Below are 8,103 nucleotides of genomic sequence, written 5' to 3' on the forward strand. Positions count from 1 at the left end.
CTTTTTAAATTGTTTGAGAACGATTTAAAAAAGAAAGAATTTATGGAAACAACATATAAAAAAAATTTTTATAACTTATATTTTCTAAGCAACTTTTTTATTTACAACTTAAGTTTTAATACAGTATAAAAACATTATTCTGAGGTACACAACTCTATCAATAGCTCAATTTTTAAAAAAAGTAGAGATAACAAGATAAATTTAACGTCGTGACATCATGTACCATAACAAAGCATTCAACTTTATATATATATATATATATATATATATATATATATATATATATATATATATATATATATATATATATATATATATATGTAGGTATAAAACCCCTCAAAAAATATTTATTGAAAAATGCTTTTTAACAAAAAACCAAGTATATTCTGAGAAACAAATATATAACAGGATTTTAAATAATCCAAAATAAATTTATTAGTTGCCATGGTTACGAAGTAAAATGGCAGACACCCAAAAATGTTCAGGCCACCCCGGCCATTCTATCTCAGTAACCGAAAGCATATAGAATAAGAATTTTTGGCATATGATTAACAACATAGTAATCTACAAACTTAACTAAAATTGTTCTAAAAAACAAAGTATTTAAGCTATGCTGACTTTTTCAAAATTGCATATTTAAAAAAATGCATTTTTATGAATTAAATCTACTATAAATCAAAAACTTCTAACAGTATTGTAAAACCAGATGCAATAAATATTTGGTAAAAACTTCATGCAAATCTGACATACGGTTAACGAGATAGGATGGCCGGGAGGTTAGAAATTGATAATTTGAGAAAAAAGCATTTAAATATTACATTAACGATTTTACCAAATAAAAATGTCAAATACTCAGTTTAAAATCTGTTATTTATAAGAACAAAAACTAATATCATATAGTTAACCATCTTGGTCATTCTCTGAGTCATCTTTTTTTTTTTTGCATCCACAAATAACTTGTTTTCGCTTTTTAGAAGTTGGTTGATTTTAATACTCTATGAAAATTAGACGCTTTTTGTTTATGGTTGAACAGCCTTGAAGAGTATATATACCAGGAATAAAGAGTAAGCTTTTACATCGCCATTACCATAATAGTTAACATACCTTAGTTTACTTTGTGAAATAGAACGATCAAATATTCTTTGTGCACCAATTACTTTCATGCCAGAAGCAGAGCCACAATAATTTGATTTACAAAAATGCGATAACTTTCAAGTTTCAAATGCAAAAGGATTATTTTCTTTAAGTTTTAATTTTAGACTACGTGCTTTGCATGACCGACACATTGGCTCATAACAAAGAATTTTACCTGTGGCCATTGATATTGCCGTAATAACTCCGTTTTATGAAGAAAACCCACTATGTTGCCAGCTACCATCAGCTGATAATGCAGTGTCAACAATATTTGAAGAAGATTGACAAATTTCTTTAACAGCATCAATTATTGTTTCTTTTGCGACAATTTTAGCACAATCAGAGACAGATTTATTTATTTTGTTGTAATCATTTTTAATCAAAGGTTTAGGAATGTTCATTTAAGATTTTCTAATCCTGAAATAACTAAACCACATGATGCATTGAATAAACTATTATATTATTTATATTCAAAATTTTTTCCCACAATATTTCTTTGAAGTATAAAATTCAGTTTTTTCTTTGCAGTTAGAGCAGCAATTATTAAACATTGAGTTGAGTCCTTTTTTTCTGAGGAAACATTCTGAAACATTCTGATTGTAAACATTTTTTACAACATAGTTGATTAATTACACCAGACAAAATTTCAATACCAACAGTTCAATAACCAACAGTTTTATTTTTATTATGCTGAGTTGTCTCAATTTTCTCAATTTTTATTGAGGATGTCAATAAAATTAAAGAAGTTTTACAAGAAATATAGAGTTGAATCGATTGGCAAAGTGTTAGTGTATCTATTTAAATGAAAATTTCTGGATTTTATACTTTAAGTACTTTGTTTGACTCTACATGATTTACCCATTATTAAAAAAGTTTATTAAACAACAAAAAAAAAAAAAAAAAAATAGCTTGCAATTCTGATTAAAAACCTGTTGCTAAGCGTGTTGCTAGGCAGAACAAATTTACTTAGTCGAAAGAATAGATTTATATCTTAAAAACTAAATCTTACTTAAAGAAATGGTTTCCAAATTCGAGTTCAGCAATAAATTTTGTGTCAGAATTACACAAAATATTTTTTTTGATTTTTTAATGATTTTTGAGGGGTCTTACACCTTAATATATATACATATATATATATATATATATATATATATATATATATATATATATATATATATATATATATATATATATATATATATATATATATACATATTTATATATATATATATATATATATATTTATATATATATATATATATATATATATATACATATATATGTATGTATATATATATATAAATACATATATATATATGAATATATATTTTATTTAATTATCTATTTTCATTTTATTTGCGTATAATAATATTTACAGTAAGATTTATAATATTATACGGGCAAGATTTCAAGAAGATTGTAATGACTTTATCACAAAGCCCTTAACAAAACTCTATTTTCATCTACAATAAAAACATCTATATACTATATAAAATAAATGTATACTGAGAACATATAATCATTAAATATATCATAAATTTAATAATCTACATACTTCAGAAGTAAAACTCAAAATAAAACTTAACAAATCAATATGCAGTATAGCAACTTAAAACATATTTTAAAAAACCAAATAAAATCAAGAATCTTTCTCTTAAAAAAATGATTTTTTTAAGAGGTTGTTTGAAAAAGGAATAGGTCAATTTAAATGAAAAAACAAAACAAGGCCGTACTATTTCCTTCCAAAGAAATGGTTTACGATAAGATATGCAAAATTGTGCTTGCTTATTATTGCAAAAGATTTTTCTAAAATGCTAATATTACAAAGGTTATACTTGTTTTGAAGTTTAATTTTGTAAAGATTTACAAAAACATCGGGGGGCCTAAGTTCTTTACATTTTGTAAATAAAACACAAAACATTAAATACATTTAGTTGATAAACATTTAAGACATCCATTTCGTTAAAAAGCGGTTCAGAGTTCAAAAAACAAGTTTTAAAATATATTAGGCAAGCTATGCGTTTCTGATGCCGATAAAGAGATTTAACTTTAGTTTTATGTGTACCATATAATATTTGCATAATTGATATGACAGTGAATAAAAGAGTAATATAATTGTGTTAATTGCATTGTTAAAATACCTCTAGATTTGAATAGAATTCCAATGTTTTTTTTAACTTTATTAGAAATATTTTTGATGTGTGATTTCCAAGACATTCCAAAAAACTCTAAAAGACAAGCTAAATCATATTCCTCAAGCATTAGGTTCGTAAAATGTAAGGAGTTTGATGTTGAAGTTCGTCTGTTAATTTAAAATTTGTTAAAGGAATTTTGTTCGATAAATTTGCTCCTATATGGAAAAAAATTGTCAAATTCATTTGCAATTTTATTATTATCTTAAGTTATTTTATTTCCAGGTTACTCTTCACTATTCTGTAATTTCTTTCATTAATTATCCAAGGAGATAACATGTCTTTGGAAATATTTTATTCCATAGTTATCCAAGGAGATAATATGTCTTTGGCCTTGAGATATATTTCACATACTTTAAATTTTGCGTCGTAGATTTTAAAGAAAGTTTAAAATAATGAGTTATAGATAATGTTCTTATAGATAATGTCATTAAAGTTTATGTGATTCCAGTCCTGCTATAAAATTTGCTCTTCAAATTATTTTAAGTTACAATTGTTATCAATTCTTTTTTTTATTATCATTCTACCATCGTTTTTTGTTTGATAATCTGATTTAATAGAAAAAAAAAATTGGAAAAATAATCAGAAACGTCAGTTTTTATGATTCCTTTTTTCAGAGATTTGTTAAAATAATCTGCGTATAATAACAATAAGTCGACAAATGGATTTTAATTCTAGCTGGTCTATTTATTATTGGTATAATATGGATTTCAAATATATTTGAAGTTATAACACTTTATAAATTGTTATAAAATGTTTTTATTTTTTGGTTTTTGCTATACTCAAAACAATCCAAGTTAAAGCCACCTAAAATAGAACTTTTATTTTTCTCTAAACTAGTTTTTTCTATTAGATTGTGTTTCAAAAATTTACCAAGATTTTCTGTTCTACCAGTTGGAGGCCTAAAGCAACAGCTGATTAAAATGTTTTTAGAAATTTTGTTTATTAGTTCAATTGTAAAGATCTATTGATCCGTATCAGGAACACTCTTATCGTTTATAAACTTATAGAAAATATTTTATTTCAAATAAAAAAACACTCCTTCTTCCAGCCTACTATACTTTCGTTCTAAAAAATATTCGTTACCTCCTGGGATAAGGAGATTAGAATTTGATTCAGAATTTATTAAAAAACATCAAGTTTCGGTTTCATGAATCAGGTTAAAACAATTGTTGGTTTCGTAAACTAAATTTAAAAAATTTCATAATTCTTTTCATTTTTTTTAAGCTTCTAATAGTCACGTGAATGACATTAAAGTAATCACTTTTAATGTCATTCACGTGACTATTAATTATCCACTCCTATAAAATTAATAACTTTATTTGTTTGAATATAAGAGCATAATAAATCAGTCAAATTAACTTCGTCAATGAAATTTATGTCTAGATCGGATTCTTCATCCGACTCAAAATCATTAATTTGAAATGTTTTAGGAACATTTTCAAAAGACCAGCATGCTGGTCTTTCCAGCAATATAACCGCATAAACACTAATCATTGAAATTAATTCATCAATTTTTAATAGAAAATCTATTAATAACATTACCAATACAAGGAACAATTTCTTGATGGATATATATTAATGCAAAACTGTTAAGTCAATCTTCTGACATTAAGTATCCTTAAACAATATTATTATTTTCAAATCCAGGAAATATTATTGATTTAAGAATAGGGATATATTGACAGGAATAGTCCCAGAGATAATTTTCCAACATTTTCCCCAAAGATCTAGTACCCCATTCAACGCACTATTATTAGGGAAATCATCTATAAAAAATTACAGAACAATTTAAACTCCTACCTCCAACACGCTTAGGTTGTTTTTTTTTCTTTTTTTTTAACATCTTCGCCTCCAACAATGCTGTAAGCAGTCACTGATAAAAATTGAAAGTTACTGAAAGAGAAAAGATGGAGATTGTAGAGCAAGATAACGATTAACGGACGACTTAAAGGATTGCAAATTATATGAATCAGGAAAACAAGATGAAGGAAGCGAATTCCAAGGAGCTGTTCGAGAAAAAAAACTAGACGAATAAGCGTTTTTGGAGCACTTAGAAACAGTCATAGAAAAAGGATGACACTTAATTGAATGACGAGTAACACGAGAATGAATTTTAGTAGATGGCACAATGGGCGCTAGCTCTTTAGAGCAGTGCCCATTATAGTATTTGTAGAAAAAAGAAAGAGAAGCAACATTACGACAATGTGATAATGGTTAGAGGTTGGCTGCAAGAACAGGCCCAACTATGTTTACAATACGTTTTTGCACGTTGTCGAAAAGAGAAAGGGCGTCGTTAGAAGATCCGTCCCAGATATAACAACAGTATTCCATACAAGGGCGGATTTGAGATTTATAGAGATAGAGAATAGAATCTGAAGTAAAAAAGTGACGAGCTCGATAAAGAGGTGCAACCTTGGCAGATGCTAATTTTGCAACTGATTTGATATATGGTTTCCAAGAAAGATTGGAAGTAAGAGTTAATCCTAGAAGATGAAGAGAAAATGACATCGAGTACATTACCGTTCATAAATAAAGAAAGGTCTAAATTATTGCGATAACGATTGGCTGAAAAAATTGAGTTTTATCTGTATTCAAGTTCACCAGCCACTGTGAGCCCCATAATGTAGCAGAAGTGAGATCCTTTTCAATATCAAATGCCCCCTCCAAGCAATCAGAGGGTGTTGGTTTCTTATCACGACAAGAATAAATGGTAGTATCATCAGCAAACAATGCCACCTGAGATGTGAGAGTAACTGGAAGATCGTTGATGTAAATTAAAAAGAGTATAGGGCCAAGGATAGAATCTTAAAGAACCCCTGAAGTTACAGAATAAGAAGAAGAGTGCTGTCCATCGAGGACAACTTTTATGCTACAATTGGAAAGAAAGGATTCAAAAATCTTAAAGATGTTGCCAGATACACCATAAGAAGAAAGCTTATGGAGAGGACCAGCATGCCAAACTTTATCAAAAGTTTTTGAAATATCAAGAGCAATAGCCTTAACCTCTCCACCTTTATCTAATGCACGATAAAACCTATCAGTCATTACTGTTAGCAAGTTAGCTGTAGAACTAGAAGATCGAAATCCATGTTGATCGTCAGAAAATAAGTTATTAGATTCAAAATGAGAAATTAAGTGTTTGTTAATTAAAGATTTAAAAACATTGCTTATGATAGGAAGAAGACTAATGGAACGGTAGTTAGACAAATCAGATTGCTCTCTAGAACTTTTGAAGATAGGGATAATGGATGCCGCTTTCCAGCAGGCTGGAAAACAAGACTCTGATAAGCACTTGTGAACAGTTTTGAGAGTGTAGACGACAGCCCCGGGAGCACTTCTTCCAGATAATAACAGGTATGTTGTCTGGGCAACAAGCTGTAGAAGAGTATAACCAGGAAACCACTTTAGATACAGAAGCTGGAGTTATACGAATGTCAAGCAACGGATCAACCTGTTTTTGAGATGACATTGATGAAAAGTTTTTACCAAACATTTTAGCTTTGTCTTTAGGTGAGGTGACAAAGTCAGAACCATACAAGAGAGGTGTAAATAAAGATTTGCCCTTATTATTGATACTATTAAAGACTCTCCACAAGTCACGAGAGCCTAATTTTTGAGATGGGATACGAGATTTGATGACATAAGAATAGCGGATAGCTGAGAATAGAGAATAGTTTTACAGAGATCAAACTGTACTTGGAAGCACCTAAGGGTGAATGTTGAGAAACTGAGCACTGACTAGGATCAGAAACAAGACAAAAATATAACAGAGAAGGTAAATGATTCGGGTTGTCAGGAAAGCGAGTTGGAAAGTTGACTGTTTGAGTTAGAGATTGAGGAAGGCAAAAAATGAGGGCCTTAATGCCAGTAGAGTCACTGACACTAAAGCCAAGCCATTCAGCGTTATAAGCATTAAAGCCACCAACAACAACGATATTGGTTGATGAATGAGAAGAGAATGCTTAGTCAATAAAATAAATTTGAAAAGAGTGCAGTCTTGAGATGAAGGAAAACAACATAAAACAAATAGAAAGGCAATAGAGTGAAGTAATGCTAAACGAAAGCACATGAATGAACAGTCTGTGGATTCAGTTTCACCTAGTTTCACGACAAATGGGTGAATTTTTAGGAATATAAATGCCCAGGCCAAGCATGTGACTCTTGGAGTCTTTACGAATTAAACGAAGGTAACCATCAACACTAAGATCGCAAGATGAGACAGCTGAACTCAAATTAGTCTCACAAAGAGCAAGTAGGTCTGGTGAACTTTGCAAGAGATAAGACTCAACAGAAAAAAAGTTACTTCAAAGACCACGAATATTAGTGAATGATAGGTTTAGAGAACTTGGTGAAAATGATGATTTTTGTGTTTTTTAGTTTTTGGTTTTTTTTTTCTTTTAAAACTAGATTGAAGAACTTGACTCAAAGCACAAATAGTACTCAGAACACTTTTTAATAGCCCAAGCAATTGCCACATTACAACTAATAAACCCTAAGTCGTAACAAAGGGCTCCAAATGTGGCCTCCGCATTGCACACCAAAAGTACAAATAAGGAAACCATCCATGCGCAACATGGCACTGTTAATGCGTTGATATTTTTCAGCTGTTGATGGAATCAGCCTTACTGATTCTTACAGAAATCGGAAAACCTGACTACCAGCCGGCCTTAGAACCATAAAACTGAGTTTTAGAGCTGCTCCCTCATTAGGAGATAAGAGAATGAGTTGCCTAGCCATAAAAACAGAGACACAAGCAGAACCCATGCATTCAGTC

This window comes from Hydra vulgaris, chromosome 10, assembly GCF_038396675.1.
Source record: "Hydra vulgaris chromosome 10, alternate assembly HydraT2T_AEP".
Lineage (NCBI taxonomy): Eukaryota > Metazoa > Cnidaria > Hydrozoa > Anthoathecata > Hydridae > Hydra > Hydra vulgaris.